At 40.9% G+C, this 17,500-nt stretch overlaps 1 long non-coding RNA gene across 2 annotated transcripts in view; it reads right to left on the bottom strand.

The window, feature by feature from the left end:
- LOC144527914 (uncharacterized) overlaps positions 1-17,500 on the bottom strand; it is a 55,748-nt gene that overhangs the window by 37,880 nt on the left and 368 nt on the right. For both annotated transcript variants that reach the window (XR_013502857.1, XR_013502856.1), the window contains exon 1: positions 17,327-17,500. This exon is cut by the window's right edge. This is a non-coding gene — a long non-coding RNA (uncharacterized LOC144527914). The remainder of the gene's footprint in view (positions 1-17,326) is intronic.

Here is a 17,500-nt window from a genome sequence, read left to right as displayed (position 1 = left end):
CACTACCACCATCATCCTGCCTGGAAACAGCGGCAGCCGAATGCCAAGTGCAGCTCCGCCACGTCTGCTGCCGCAAAGACACGCATCATTACAAGGCAGCGAAGCTAACCAAATACAAGGCAGCGTTTTGCAAGGGATGAAAAGTTCCAGCTCCCACTCTCTGATCTCAGACTTTATTCCCCTCTGTCTCCGAACGGATCCTGTCCCAGTGGTCTGAACGCAGACTGGGCAGACAGCGAACCGTGTGACGACAGATTGCATGTGACATATCTGCACAGCTACCATTCGGTACCAGTGCTGATTACTGCTATTTGACTGATATGAATACAATAATTCACAAAGGTCAGCAGTTACATTTCAAGAAATATTCAACATCCCTTACGATAAAAAAAAATTATATATATATATATATATATATATATATATATACTGTACATGCAGTCCTCTTTAGAATTCTATTAGTCTGGGTCTTAAAAAGGCCTCTCAAACAGCATTTAGACCATCATGGGACACTAAAACGCCCCTGAAATCCCAACTAATAAAATTCTTTAAGGGTTGTCAGGGTGACAAATATCCATTCAAAGGCGTGGAAATCCTGGGAGACATTATGCCTTTAAAGAAAGAATTAATTTACAAATAATAATAATAATAATAATAATACTAAAATAAAAAAACAATGTCCGAAGAAAACCAAATTTCATCGTAGTCTTTACAAATTGCTGTGGTCAAGGAGGAACCTTTCGGATGAGATGACAGGCTCAAATCTCATGTTTAAATAAAAGGCAGAAAAGTCAATCCCCACGGCAACAGAGTCGTGGAACACTGAGACTAACCTCCTGGACACACAGCTAACTTAAGACACCATTACTCATGATCTGTTGTCCCCTCTCTCTGGGCCACAGAGGCATGTGTCTCCCTCCCTGCAGGTCAAGCCCATTGGCTGCTGCACAACACACATCCTTATCCCCCCCCGACCACAATGCTAAGCACATCCAAAACATCTTCACTATACAATCTGGCTCATATGGTTTTTAGAGCTCACATTTCATGACATAAAAATGTTGGAAAATGGACACATAATTAAATTGGTCAGTTTTGATAATGACTGTGGACATGAGGGGTCACCTTAATAAAACGGAAGAGTAGGGCTGGGTTTAAAAAAAATCCTGTGTACTGTAATTTTTTTGCAACAATTTTTAAAATGGATTCTTTTCCCTAGAATCATCATATCTGTTCCAGCAAAACAGAGCAAAAGCAGGAGATGCAGAAAAGATTTTGTTTTTAGAAATGCCTCGTGATATATTGTCTCTAGAAATGTATTATTCTACTTTTGTTTAAAAAGCAAAATACTGCATAATGCTCAATACTGTTGAATCGTAATACCTCTAGAATCGCAATAAACGTAAATCGCAATACAAGTCAAATCGGCTCCCATCTATCGTGAAAGAATCTTTTTTTTTACCAAGGATTCACCTTAATATGTTCTGTTTATACGGTACCGCCGACGGCGACTACATCATATCCCTTTCCAGCTAAACAGAGTGAAAGCAGAAAATGTTATATGCTTCTTCACAACTGAAATAAATGTCAGACTGACTTGTGATGTGTATTCTTCGCCACCAATGTATCGTGAAAGAATCGAAATGGGACAAAAGCATATCGGCCCGGCCCTAGTGAAGAGCTCTGATCATGTCTCTGTGTTTTAGGCAGCAGCGTCCCTGTCACCAAAGTCAAACATTAAGCTCTGGGAAGGTGACTTGGAACAAAGGGCCCCCTCAGCACAACCACTACTCAAAGCACTGTTTAATTAGGTGTAGAGCAACAAATCCTCCCTATTCAGTAGCCGGACACTTGTGGTGCTGGAGTGGAGTGTATCGTCGGTGAAAGACTCCCGTCATAACACTGAGAGGAGTGTCCCCTCCCTCACAAAGACACACACACACACTGATTCACTAATGCACGTGTGTGTTAACAAGCCCATTGTCTGCTTCTCTAACTCATTGTCTCCTGAATGGGTGCTAATGGAGAGACAAAACAGATACACACACACACACACACACACACACACACACACACACACACACACACACACACACACACACACACACACACACACACACACAGAGGCCTCTCCTGCAACACGCTGCTCTTTTTATAGACTGAGAACACTTGTGCCTATAAGTTGAGGGCCGACATGCCATGCTTCAGCTTGTCAGATAATATTATGCTCGGACTGAACACAACGACAAACTCTCCAAATGTCACAAAACAGCCACTGGAAAAATAGCAAGAGCAAACTTTTACCATAAAATGAAAACAATATCTAAAACAATTCTATGAAGGCAAATTTGCCAGACAAAAGTAGTGTTGAAGTCAACATTTAGAAATTGTTCAATATCTTCCATATTAAGTCGAAAATAAAAATGACTTAAAATGCAAAAGAAAAAAAAAAAGAAAAAATGGTAAACTGTAATATATGCCAAACAAATCCTGCAATCTTTGTGAAATTAACAACAATTTGCTTTCTTGAAATGCTCTAATTTAAAAAAAAAAATTAAATAAAAAAAAAAACAGTTGGGTATTTAATTGAAATGAATAAGAAAAGCAAGTTTGCACTTTGATTTATTTCAGGATATTTTGTAAAATGTTTGGATCACTGAAATTAGCCAAATTGAGATAATTAATAAAAAAAATGAAATAAAAAAAAAAGTTGGAAAAAAAGAAAGAAAAAAGGGAATAATAAAATAATTGGTAACTAATATAATTAAACCACACATGTGACTGTCTGGATGTATTAAACCCAAAGTAACTCAGACCAGGGCTGAATATGGGTGGTGGGGTTCTAATCCTGGAGCACAAAACCAGCATATCCCCCGAGACAAATCTTGTTTGATGGATCCCTGCTGCTAGATCCAGCCCGGTCTGGGAGGCCCGTCGGATCACAGACGCTCCAGAAGGAAACACACTCAAAATGTATTAGAAACGGGACTCCGCAAATACAATGTTAATTCACAGACAGCACGGTAGAAGCAAATGGCCTTAATCCAGCCGAGGCCCGTGCATTCTCTCGGTGGCAATGAACAATTTTATTAATCCCGTTACAGTGTTTATCTATGCACACAAAACCCCAAAAATATTTGGATGACTCGCACTGAATTTCTATCTGGCTTTAATTGCAGCTATTCTGATAAAATATAGAAATTCTTTCATGCCATTCTCCTTTTATCCCAAAAGGCAGATAACCACACACAGTAATAGTCCAATTGTATTGTTAAATGTAATTAAATAAAACAGTACCACTAACTGCTCTTTACATGTTTAAGTACTTCATTATTTGGGTATTGCATGATTTTCTGGCCAGTTCGATAATAAAATGCATAACAAAATACATAAATAAAAATGAATTGTCCTTCTTCCTGCTAAAGGAGTACCGTCATATGTGTATGGGGATGGTTTGGGGGCGCAAAAGAGGGAAGTGAGGGTTAATAAAATAAAAAAAGAAGGATTGCAACACTGGCGTCTCGCTGGGATTTAGCATGTCTGTCTGTGAGAAAGTGACAGAGAAAGAGACAGCGCTCAGTGTTCCCAAGTGCTCAAGTGTATCTAATTGTGTGAGTGCAATTATGAGCATCTGCTTTTTGTTATCTCTGGTGTAAGCGTTTGTATGGGAGCATATACACGCCCGTGTGTGTGTGTGTGTGTGTGTGTGTGTGTGTGTGTGTGTGTGTGTGTGTGTGTGTGTGTGTGTATTGCAGCTGAAAATGTGCTGGGCTCTGGGCTCTGTGGTCTGGGGGCAGAGGCTGGTCACTGCCTTAAAGCCAGCTCTGGGTCAGTCCAAACACTGGCAGCTATTCATGACTAAGATCAAGTTGATGGGAGATTCGGTCCCTCCTCTGCCCTCCATTTCCATATGAATGTGGAATATGCTAAAGAAAAAAAAACAAGCAAGATCCTTGTCCCAGGGAGCCTCCGCAGGGTGAGAAAACACACATTCGCAGGGAGGACTCTACATCCTCTCCCATGGCAAATAACAGAAATATTAGCATCATAGGCACATTTAGATAGAATAATAAAAAAAGGATAACAAAACTGCTTTCAAACACACACACACACACACACAAACCTCTTTCTCTCTATCTCCTCTCCACACATATTTAAACCCAGCCAAGGTCAACACTGCTGTCAGCCTAGCAGCTTAGGAATCCAAACACAATTGCACAAACGTATTTAGAAACGCTTTATCATAAGGCAGACACGCACATATACACCAGAGCAGCTCTGTGCAGGCTACATCCCAGCCACTGCATAAAGGCTTCAGCTAGACAAAGGGTTTCTCCTGAAAGACAAACAGCAGGAATCACAGAAACGGCAATGAACGTGATGCACAGACGTAGGCGTCGAGCAAAAACCCAGAAGCATGAAGCCATGTTGCAATAAAAACAGACTAAAAATGAACACACAAGAGCACAGATCTGCATACCCTGGACGTCCTGTATCCTCTCACTGCTACCTGGCAGGCCCAGGCTGAAGCTGGGCAGCATCAACACCGCGCCATCACGTGCTTCTGCATGTGTTGGGGACAGACGTGGGCCTCCTAATACACACACACACACACACACACACACACACACACACACACACACACACACACACACACACACACAATGTCACACGCTCCTATTGTTCCACTCCATCGTTTGGCCGGAGACAAACCACAGTCCTATAGCTGTTTAAAGGTGGGCTCAAACCCCGAGCGGTGAGGCCATCTATTACCAGGACAGACAAGGGGAGGGGAGACAGAGACCCCTAAATAGAGGCAAAGCTCAGTCAGCACACACACACACACACACACACACGCAATGACCGTCATTTAAAATAGATAGATAAACCCCTTAAGATGAATCGTTTCATTTTTTATTTCTTTATATAACAAATACACAGAAAATACAAAATACATTCACACATACACACAGCACTCCCAAGCCTAACTACTCCAACACCGACTGACTCCCCCCAACGACAAAAATAAAATGAAAAAATATATATACAATATTTATATAGTAAATACACAATGCTGCTTTTTATTGTGTTGAGGCCTGAAATAAGAACACATTAAATCCCACTGTTCACACAGTAGGAGATGTAGTGAAGCACAGGGGACCTTTTATATGATCTGAATGGGATGGACCCACCTTTTAAAGATATCAGAAATATCCCTGAGATATGTGGAGAACATGGCAATCAAACTAATGTCGGATCATTTAGCAGATATTACAGCGATTATTTTGCTTAAAACATAATCATCTTGTGTTTTTATTGTTGCCTTCTGATTATCCAATTCATTTGGTAGTCATTGCTGATAATAACTAGCCAGGTCTGGAAAAAAAAAGGTATTAAAATGAGAAAGAAAGGTATTAAAATGAGAAAGAAAAGGTATTAAAATGAGAAAAAAGGTATTAAAATGAGAAAAAAAGGTATTAAAATGAGGGACAAAAAAGGTATTAAAATGAGAAAGAAAAGTATTAAAATGAGAAAAAAAGGTATTAAAATGAGAAAAAAAGGTATTAAAATGAGAAAAAAAGGTATTAAAATGAGAAAGAAAAGTATTAAAATGAGAAGAAAAGGTATTAAAATGAGAAAAAAAGGTATTAAAATGAGGGACAAAAAAGGTATTAAAATAAGGGACAAAAAAGGTATTAAAATGAGAAAGAAAAGTATTAAAATGAGAAAGAAAGGTATTATAATGAGAAAGAAAAGTATTAAAATGAGAAAAAAAAGTATTAAAATGAGAAAAAAAAGGTATTAAAATGAGAAAAAAAAAGGTATTCAAATGAGGGACAAAAAAGGTATTAAAATGAGAAAAAAAGGTATTAAAATGAAAGAGAAGAAAAAAGTAAACAGACCATATACATATGTCATTCATTTTTGTTTAATTAGAGAAAAAAGACCAATTCAGTTTATGTTGATGTAGGGTCTTTTTCTGTTGTTCTTGGCTATAGAGTAAATAGGACCTTAAATCTGACTTCACGGTTTTTTTTTGTATCTCCGGCTTTACGGCAATAATAAAAGTATTTTAGAATCTGTAGATTTGTTTGTATCCAGTGTGGATGCAATCATGCACCGATTAAAGTCTGAGTCATGGCAATGGGAATATAACAGTTACAAAACAAATGTGTTTCAGTCCATACTTATTACCAGTAATGTGTATGTAAAGTGACTATTTGTGCAGGCTTTGTAAAACAAATAACCTAAATGTGTTTTACTGATGTCGGGAAGAGCATGCATTGCTGGCCGCGGTGCAGGAATCCCAAACAAACTGGAACCCAAACTCTTTCCACGAAGCAGAGAAAGCCAAAGAGCCCGCTTGTTTTCCAACAACATCGCAGAGTGATTTAATTAAAACCACTCCATGTGCAAGTAAGTGCATTAATGTAAGTTCAGTGAGTGAGATTGAGTCCAAAGTCCCCGGCAGAGTAATGATTCTCAGCAGTTTCTCTTCCCTGACACGGGGCTCCATTTTCACAACTCTTTGGGTCTGGAGCGTACTGCTCGGAAAGATCTGTCACTGCCAATCGCTGCGGTACAGCCAGATGTGGACGGACATGCTTTTATTTCAAAAGGAGCCAATCAGACAGCAGGGATTTTGCCTCCCCTGGTCTCCCCTTGTGAGACACAGGTGACATTTGTTAGAACCAGTCGCTATGAGACCCCCCCACCATTTTACAGTGGACACAACCTGATGCTATTTGTTTGTTTGTTTTTTAAGATTATTTTTTGGGCATTTTAGGCCTTTATTATTATGGGACAGATGAAGACATAAAAGGGGAGAGAGAGAGAGAGGGGGATTGACATGCAGCAAAGTAATGTGATAGTGTGCCGTATGATGTAGTTTAAAAATAATAACAGACCGCACTCTAAGAAATAAATCCGTAAAACAACAGTAAAACTCATTACCTGGACTTCGTCCCGTAATTCAAAACAGACATTTTGTGTGTAGCTACACTAACAAAACTAAACATTTTCTGTTATTTTTCTCGCAGACCAAGTAACTCAGTTAGTAAAACTTCTGAAATGAAATCTGTTCTTAAATTAATTCAAAGCTTCTTCTTTTTTGTAAGCTTTTGACACTTGTTTCAGCTGTTTTCAGCTTTTTTTTGTTGTTTTTAACACCTTTTTTTTGGCGCTTTTGACTCCCGCAAGTCCAAGTGCTGGTTAATAATTCACAGTAATGGTGAATGGCTACGCTAATAACTACGTTAGTTGTCGGAGCACAAATGAATGTCCCATAATGCAATTCGAAATATAAATAAAACAGAAATACAACTGTGAATCAAGTTCTACGGACAATTTCTCATACAAACTGTTAATACGCAGATATTTCTTAAGAGTGTGGTGCCTTCTGTGATGTGATTTATTTCCCACGTGCAGACACCAGTCCGGTCTGGTTACCATCAGCCCAGCGCCAGCCACCTGTGCACAGGCCCTCCCATATTTACGTTGTGATAATCACAAAGGGAGATCTCTACCCGATCGTATTAACAGTGAGCGCTCTTTGTAGATAAGACATATAGTCTTATCTACAAAGAGCGCTCGCTCCCGTCCGGTTAAAAAAACGGACTCAAACCGATTAAAAAAACATGGAATGTTGATACAAGATTTGAAATCGTCATGTCAAAACAGAATCAAGGACAAAATCAGAAACTCACACACCCCAAAAAAAAACCCGACTGGGACACAAAAAGGAGACTTGATTTGATCCTAGTTTTTTTGGACAGTGTCCTACTGGGCTGCTGTGGTCTGGACTGAGTCATAGTGTGCGACCCTCTCCAGCAGCACGCCGGCCTCTGCCAGCTACACAAACAGCGAGAGGGAACATGACATCACCGCTCTATCATCCACTAGATACACTCGAGGCTCCGAGTTCAGCCGGTTCGAACGCTCCATGCAGATGGAGGCTAATGTTAACTCACTGAAGCAAGGATCCCTCGCTTCAGTGCGGGCTGGCCGATAATCGCAGGGTTCTCGTCCCCCTGGTCAAAGTGTCCTTGAGCAAGACACTGAACCAAAAGTTGCTCACGATGGGCAGGCCTCGCATGTCAAAATGATTATAGTGTGATTTTTTTTGCGAGGATCTGTTCCAAACAAACTTTTTTTATTTTTTTTTATTTGGTCTGTAGTTGCAGCCCTAATGCAGTCCATTCGTCATGATCCTTCGTCTTACAGCCACGTTTTTTTTTTTTTAAACTTCCCCCGAAGCGCTGGCCCGCTTAACAGACGTTGGAAGTCATTACAAAAGGGATTGTGTTACAGTTTGGTCTGAAGCGGATTTTTTTTTCTTCTGACACTAAACTGGTGACAGTTTCGCCGTGTTGGATGTGGATGTAACAGGGAATGGAGTCTCTGTGGGCCAGAGGCCTCTGAAGGCATGTGGAGGATGTTCCTTCCTGACCTGTAATAAGTACGACCAACCTCAGCAGGAGTAAACAGACACAAATCTTTCTCTCTCTCTCTCTCTCTCTCTCTCGGGCGGTCCAGGCAGGAGATTCCCAACAATCACCGCGTCTGCATTCAAACATATTTCATTACACCCTCGCGACATCCCACCCTTCAACAGCTAACATGCGGAAGTGATTGAGGATTTTTTTAGTTTTTTAGTTTTTTTTTGGGGGGGGCGTTTAACAGGTCTGAAAATGCGGTGTCATTATCACGACATAAAACTGTCATGACCCTGTAGTGCATTTTTTCAATTTACCTAGAAGATGAAAAACAGCCGTTTCTGACAGGAAAAATACAACCTAGTCTAACTGAAGGAGAGTGAAGGTGGGGAAAAAAGAAAAAAAACAGTAGTGCGCTATGTGGCTCACAATCTATTCATTGCTCCCGTTTAATTTCTTTTGGGTGCATAATCCTTTCAGTTTCAATAGCAAATTTAACAGTCCCCAAGGCCTAAGCACCAGACTGGTCAATACAAAACCAGACAAGTAATTACTGAGCGCACCGCGATCTCCTCTACCCCTCCTCCCTCTCTCTCCAGCAGCTGTGGGGTTCATGTACACAAGAGCAGCAGTCAGGCAGTATTAGGTTTCCACTTCCCAGATCTCGCTTAAAAGCCTGTCCCATAATGGCCCTTCAGTCACACAAACACGCATAGGATTTCATACCAACAAAAAAAAATGCACACAAAGTTGGACAACCACATGTGAATATATAGACACTCACTTGAGCCATTTTGAAGATTCCTAAAATAGAGTTCTGCGGTCTACAGTTGTTGCTCTAGGGCCGCACGATATAAGGAAAATAGGCGATACCGTTGAATGTGGCCCTAACGATATTACGTGCGATAAATAAACAGATATCAAAGTGTACTCAGTTCTGCCTTTCTGCTGCTTTCAGTATTCTGCTGAAATACAACACAGGGCTTGTTGGATTCAAAACAAATGAAAGGAAATCATTTCCAGCATTCTTTTAGTGAACACACTGAACAAGAAGAACGACAGTTTGCAGTTTTCTACGGATTTTTTCTTTCAACTAACACAAAAAAAGTGTCTTTCGCGATATGTCGCAGCCTTTTGTGATGTTTGTCGCACCAGTTGATATCGCTGATGACGATAAAATATACATATATATATATATTGTGCAGCCCTATCTTGCTCCTTTTTTTAATGGAGAGATTTTTCTACATTTGATACTAAAAAAGGTTAATTGCTTTGATTATATATTGTGTCCTAGTGGCTGAACAACCCTAAAGTAAATTGCATGTTTACTGAGAGACAGCAGAACAAATGTTCGTAATGTCTCGCAGTTAAGCAGTAGCTCTAAGAGCGTGTAATTACCATGTAATTGACGCCTTGTTTTCAAGTAGTAAATTAGAGCACAACTTGACAGGCTGATTAGCTAATAAAAAAATGCTAAGAGCTGACCTGGCTACATGCGAGCACTGAAGTGGTTAGGAGGGCTGAAACAAGTGGTTCACTGATCCATTAGTTGATCGACAGAAAATGAATCGCCAACTATTTTGATAATCAATTTTATTTTACTTGAATTTTTTTTTCCTCCATCTGAACTAATGCAATTCTGAGAGAGGAGAGATAGCATGGTTGTATTGTGGCTAATTTAAACAGTAGTCGGTGCATATGGTGTGGGAACCCTCGGCTGACCCTGTGACATATGGTGCTGCTGGTGTTTTTAGTGTAGATGAGAAAGAACTTATCCTCCACTTCCCATGAGTAAATACCCAGGCTGTGGACAATGATAACATGGTCATGATAGCATGCTCAGTGCTAACCCGGCCCCCATGTTGTGTCGTGTTGTGACTGCTATCCTATGCTTTACAGCCTGGCGTCTATAAACAGAAGCCCTCTCCGGGCTTTGATCATGGCCCGAGACACATAGCAACTCAGCGCAGCCCCTAATTTGCTGATGGGTTTTAAAAAAAAAAAAAAGTTAAGATCACTTCCCTAGATAATGGGAAGAGTTGCCCCTCCCCTCCCCCCCGTGACTTGAGTGGAGAGTCCTTTGTCTCATTCCTAATGTTTGCCTTAGCCCATTGTGTCTGCATTATCCAGCACCGCCACCCCTCCTCGCAGCAACGGATTTGACGCGACGACCCCTGCTGCACCGCACCGGACTGCCCTCAAAGAGGAAATACTAAAGGCATTGGAAGCCATTTCCCAGTGTGCGCCTGAGCTCTGTATGGGCTCCCCTACCCCCTTCGCTGGCAAACAAGGAGGACAAGCTCCTGTCAGCTCAAAGACAAGCAGACAAATTGCTGATGATCTCTTGACCTGAGAAACAGGCAACTGTCCAGAATAAAAGCCTCTCAATTTGATGGAACACAAAATAAGATAATAACTGATGTGCAATAATGTATGTAAATTGGATGCACCAAAGCACAAACAAAGATCAGCGCTTTTTCAAATCATGTGTGCAAATAGCATTAGCAAGTTTGATGTTAGCACCCTTTCACTTATCATAGGGACACTTTAAAAAAGTTGGCTGAAAGGTGGCGGAGAAGGGGATACAAAATAAACGACTGCTTTCTTTCTTTCTTTCTTTCTTTCTTTTGTCCTTCCTTTCTTTCTCTCTGCTTTGTGTCAGTGCTGACAGCTGGATAAGAAATGGATCACTGGTAAAGGGACACACAGTCGCGATCACAGACGTGACATCACCCCCTTTATAACCAACCCATTGGGGGCCATTTGTGATAGAATTCAATGCTGTGTATGTCAGTGTTTGTGTGTGTGTGTGTGTGTGTATGCATATGTGTGTGTGCTTGCGTGCAAGCTGTAACTTCATTGTCTTTGCAATATCTTTTTTTTATGTCGCTTCAAATACGTTCAAAGTTCAAAGACCAACATGTTGTTGTACTTTTCTCATTCATATTGCAATGATAGGTTACATTTAAAATGTAGCCATGGGTATTCATTTATTACAGAAAACACTAAACATTTGTGTTACCTTCCACTGAGAAGGCCCAGGACCTGGCTCATGTCATTAATAATTCAAAAAAGAATCTGAGTTATGATGCATATCATCTGTCAACATTATCTTAGTGTTGAATGGCATCTTGCATCCAGCTGTCCACGGTACTATTAATCACAGTGAGTTGTACTAATGACCCATAATGTCATCCTCACTGTCTTTCATGAAGTTTAAGTTGTTTCCATGGAATACCTTAAAGCAGGAGAGTCAACTATTTATTATCAACCTGAAAATATGTATTTATTCATCTATGTATTTATTAATACAAAACTATTTATGAATCAGTATCTATTTACAAGAATGTAAAGGTGTGTGTATTATATTCTATTAACTCATAACTGCGGCGAGCAGCATCCTCCTGCCTGAGGAGAAGAGCCGGTCTCTGAGCAGCATGCATGGGAATGAATTATAATATACTATATTTGAATAAATTAAAACTACTTGAACTAAATTTGTTGCTAGTTGCTTTTTAGAAATAAAGTCACTAAGAGGGTCTGAAAAGTCACTAGATCTAGCGAGAAAGTCGCCAAGTTGCCAACACTGCATGTGACAGTAGTCGGTTTCTGTCTGTGCCGCTGTGCGCGCGACGTGAACCATTGTGCGCTGCATGCGTGTAAACAGTTTGGCTATATCTAAGACTGTCATGGCTTATGATAATCGTCCAATTCTAGTCACCGACCGATCGATTGGTGCATCTCTAGTAAAAAAAAATGTCTTAAGAATATCACTTGTCTGAATTCAAACTACGGCAGCTCAACTCTGGTGCCACATTAACGGAGTGATTTACACAGAGGCTGCATGTCCATTAGATGGACTGAGAATCCTCTTCGTACAGAAGCTTACGTCCTGGTGGAGTGAGCCACAGCACTGCTCAGGACTGGAGGGTCTTGACAACAGAAGCTTGTAAAAGTGTGAACGGGTCAATGGAAGAGACTCGGAGAAGTTCCTTACCAGAATAGCACACAAGAAATGAGCAGGAATGCATCCCAGAGTTTGGTACATGCTAGCAGACCAGAGAAATCTGACTGGACACAAGGTGAGCAAAACTATTTCTTCCACAGTTTCACAGTATTTTAGGGAAAACAAGGAATCCAGACAAGAGAACTCAAACAATCAACCACAGGGAAGATACATGGTTCACTCATATGCTTGACACAGATTGCCAGAACGAAAACCCTCTCAAGAAACATGATGATGTGATGTTTGATCAACTGATCTGCGGCCCTACACGGGGCTACTGTCTACGATCTGAATCAGGGAAGACGATTCAAGCTTTGACCAGAATAAACCCTAGCCTGCAATGGCACATCATGTTACTACGACACTTAGGCTTCTCCTTTGCCATCCAAACTTGGGCTGGACCTCCTGCTTAAGCATAATCGTATGGACGGTCATGTTGGGAATACTCAGCTTTGCGCGTGCTTGACACAACAACCTGAAAAGGTTTTTCTACAGCCGTTTTCACATATTTAATCCAACGTCCGAGGAATTAGGTCCCGATACTCCAGAGTTTCCCTTTCACACAACAAGATATTGTCCGCGCCAGATGCATTCTCACTTAGTGGAAACTCTGTCTCTGTTTGGTTTAAACAAGGGGTGGCACTAGGTGGAGCGTGCATGAGAAGAGACATGACGCTGATAACACTGCGCCACGGGGCTGTTGGTAATTTGGTCATAAACAACCGTGTCTGTTGCCGTTCCTTAAATTTGTCTGACGATTTCGTCGCCCTTACCGCGAAGTTCCCGAATCTCGTCGTCTCTCCTGTTAGACATTTTTGTTGCCATCTTTGTGTCAATCCCCTTTATTCTTCACCCTTGGACGTTTGTTTGCCTCCGTTTTTGCATGAGCCGATAAAAACGTAATCAACACGCCCACCTGCTTGCTGTAAATTCTCACACTTTGGGCTCAATTGGACATTACATGGACTTTGTACTAGAGAGCTGGCAGGGTAAAGCCCGTTTGATGTCCGATCCAACTGATTCGGTTTGCGTTTGGTAATGCCAGATAATGTCTAGGTAATTACAGGTTTGCACTGAGTAATGATAGTGCCAGTCAGATCTGTTCAAGCGCTAAAAAGAGACAAGGGTGCTGGGACAAAATGTAGTCAGCCAGGCTCCTGCTGTCTTGGCCTCCAGGGTTATGAACTCCTTGGACTGCATGAACAGCTGCATTGTTGGAGCAGTTTTTCATATTCCTTCCTGGAACAGCATGGATTCACAGTCACACACTGTGTGCCCACATTAGTCAGCAAAACTTTACAAAACCCATCTTCGTCCAGGCTCATGAGTGTAACTTGTGTCTGCCATTGGTCTACTGTCTCTACTGTGAGGTAGATATAATTCAGTAGGGGACCTGAAAGTCTGAGGTCTGTTCATTTAAAATATTCCTTTTTCAAGAGGTAAGAAATGGGATTTCTGCCTAAATACTTCTGTGTGCGACAGAAAGGGTTGTGGACAGAACAGGAGAGGCAAACAGGGTTGTCACTCATTGTGTTGACCTGCTCTTCAGTAATTCAATCACTACCCGAGTAAGGCAATACTGAGATTATTGGGACTGTCATACAAACATCTTAACAACATTATCTTACTCGCATTAAGGTCGTAATCGGAGTACGCACAACTCGATTTACAAAGATGGATTACTCTTCTATGTTGGACATGACTCTCGGCATGCACCATGCAGCCTGGTTTCTTTCAGTGTGCTGGTTTGGCACACGTACCTAAAAGGTTACAGAATGAACCAATAGCGAAGCAGTGCCTTGACGAAAGAGCCACCAGGCGTGGAAAAAGAAGAGAAGTGCTTTTTGGGGTAACAGCAAATGGATTTCAAGTGCCACTACACAACAGATTTTGTGTTAAGGTGATGAAATGTAAATAGATTAAGACACAAGTGCTTCAATTTTACTTTTACACTCATATTTGTTCCCCTGTAGTTTTTTAAGGTCCTTATGGCTATCCAACAACTCATGTGGAATGGGATTTGCACTATTAACATGCTCTCTCCAGGACTAAACATTTTCTTTGGAAGGAATACTAAAAAAAAACATTTCTTCTCTTGGTTGAGTGGCAGAAAAGGAAACCACCTCCTATTTCCTGAAGAAGTCAGATCCTGCCTGCTTTCAGAAGTTTCTGTTTTCATCCTGAATGGCACCTCTGTCATTCACATGGCAGCAGCAGGCTAACAACTAATAAATCACTGCTACTAAGTGAGCTTTTCCTTTCACTGCTTGTAAACAGCAACCGGGCTAATTTATAACCAGAGGAGGCATGAGGGAGAAGCTAAAATTGGCTGTGGAGGTCAGACAGGTTATTTTTGCGACACATCTTCATCTGGCATAAAGGAGAACAAACAACTAAGATCATGTATAGACGTACAACAGATGAGCATTATTTAAAAAAAAAAAAAAATGAAATACCTTGCAGATTTAAAAAATCCAGCATGAACTGTACCGTACCAACTGACTTCATAGTGACACACAAAACTCTGCAGTCTTTTTTTTAAGCACCTGTACTCCTATGACTTCAGAAACATTGAACTCACCTAAAATGTTTGGCTCACAAATTACTTCATCATTTAACGATTGTGCTTTATGATTTATAGACATGTACCAGATGACTATCACTCCAACTGAAATATATAAACAACATACACAACAGCAAATTCTGGTGTCGAAAAACCTACAAAATGACTTGACACAAAGAACTCGACAAACCTCAGATTGTAAAATGAATGTAAAAACTGTTATCAGCTGCCTTCCCCTGAACAAAGCACAGAAGGCTTTGGGATAGCAGACAACACAGATGTGTTCCTGAGTTCATTTGGGGATTTTTAGATTTGTTCAAGTCTTGTGCCTGAGAGGAAAGACTTGAAACTATTTGATCAACAAGAAAGTAATCCACACATGTATCTTCTATTTCCCAGTGCTGAGCAGGCAATTCATGCTTGTACATTTTTGTCATGTTATACTGTAGAGCTGAAGCAGTAGCCACCTCAACTTTTTGACAGTAACTTGGGTCTTCATTGTGCAGGTATGCAGTGTGCTGCATTATTAGATTGTGACCCACATGCCCAAAATAGAGAACTAGATTCTGCAGCAGGTTGTGTGTATTTATAAAGGAGTGGTAGTGACTGAAATTCAGAAAAGCTTCCAAGCATGCTTAGTCAGTCACTATGCTGCACAGAGAGCAGGCTAACAATACATTCGTACAGCCACAACTAAATTCAGCAATTCTTGCTTAAAATACCACTTTTCACAGGAGAAATAAGTATGTTAATGCCGGTCGAGACACGTCATTCCCATGTTACTAAGATGTCTAATGAAGGAAGGGAGCGAGGGAGGCACCGAGTGAGTCAGTCGGAGAGACAGGTTCGGATTTTCTTCAAAGAGACGAGGGAGTGGGGTCAAAATCCCAAACTGCCAATGAATCATCAAGGTGAGACACATAAATCACAGCTCTCAAGCTCAATAGCTTCCTAAAAGGAGTTCACTCACTCACTCACTCAACTCAGCTCATTTTCACAGACTCGCACACATTCTCACACACGTTCTTTTAGTTTGCAAATACATGAAAAGGAAATAGAAGAAAGGAGACTATTCATAGTTTCTCAGAGTCAATACCGCCAACTTGTAAAGAACTTAGGCAACATTATTAATTCTATATTATTCATTTTCTGATTAAATACAATTCATGGGGAATGTTACTTTCAATAATTCCTCACCACTATCATTACTGTAAAATATACCATACATATTTCAACAGAAACAAACGTGTAGCTTTAACGGCTGTATGCGAGTCCAGTGCTCAAGAGGGATCCCTTACATTTATCACATAATGGAGCCATTCAGTCGGCCTGCAGTAATGCATTAGTTTGCACTGTCAGCAACATCTACCATGACCTGTTTCTATGGAGATGAACAAACTGCTAATAATCTGCAACAAGCCACCTTTCAGCAAAGCTATTTACAAAATCTGGATTTATGAAGCAATGCATCCTGGACTGATTAAATCTGAAACGTGGCTCAGTCTTCAAGAAATACTGTGAACTTGGAATCCTAAGTTTGGGTCTTATTGGTCCTATGGTATCATTTTTGTGAAAAAAACAAAAACAAAAAAACAACATTATATATATATATAAATAAAGATATATATCCTATACATATAAATATATATAATGAGACAATAAAAGTGTGCAACAGCTGTCAGATGGTAAGAGTGTGTCAAAACTCTGACGCTCAATGTCTCAGGACCGCACTCAACCGAGACTTAAAAATTCCCAGCTTATGAAAAAGTGAAAGCACCGAGCAACTGTTCCGCTAAATAAATGGCCTCCACAACAAAGCTCCTACAAGCCAGCTGAAACATGCAGTAGTTTCCAGGTTTTGAGGCAGGCACATGTTCCGCAGTGACAATATCATGCTTAAAAAAAGTTTACAGAGCCATTGTGCTGCCTGGACCAAGTGCCATTCTCCTTGACCCCTCCGGATTCCCTTCCCCCAGTCGGCCTCCACTCCACCTCCCTTCTCACTCCACCTTGACCCTCAAAACTTGGTGCAAATGTGAATGCACAAAGCCCCCTCGTATCACCAGAGCTGACCAATTCATTGCAACAACGAAACATGAACTCATTGAAGGGAAGTGGAAGAAGAATTCGTCTTCATTTGGATGCTCGAAAAACAGAATCGCGAGTCCAACAATAAAACTCAAAATAGGTAACTGCTGGCAACAAATGAATCAAAAGTAATGCGGAGTCAAACACAGTGAGAATCCAGGCATATGGAGATTCTTGGTACAGAACAGAACTTCCAAAAAGTGCTAAGAGTGAGAAAGAGAGGGGAGCACTTACCACATAGATCCCGACATCCGAGACCAAGAATGACAGATTCCTCTCTCGTCTATCTCTGATCCACTTCCAATTTTCTGAGCTCCCATATGGCACTCCCCACCCCTCCGGGAGGCAGAAAGCCGAGAGAGAGTGCGACAGAGGGTGAGTCAAACACACAGGGAGAGAGAGAGAGAG

This window comes from Sander vitreus, chromosome 13, assembly GCF_031162955.1.
Source record: "Sander vitreus isolate 19-12246 chromosome 13, sanVit1, whole genome shotgun sequence".
NCBI lineage: Eukaryota > Metazoa > Chordata > Actinopteri > Perciformes > Percidae > Sander > Sander vitreus.
Note: the sequence above shows the minus strand (reverse complement) of the source record. Positions and strands in the feature narration are given on the sequence as shown.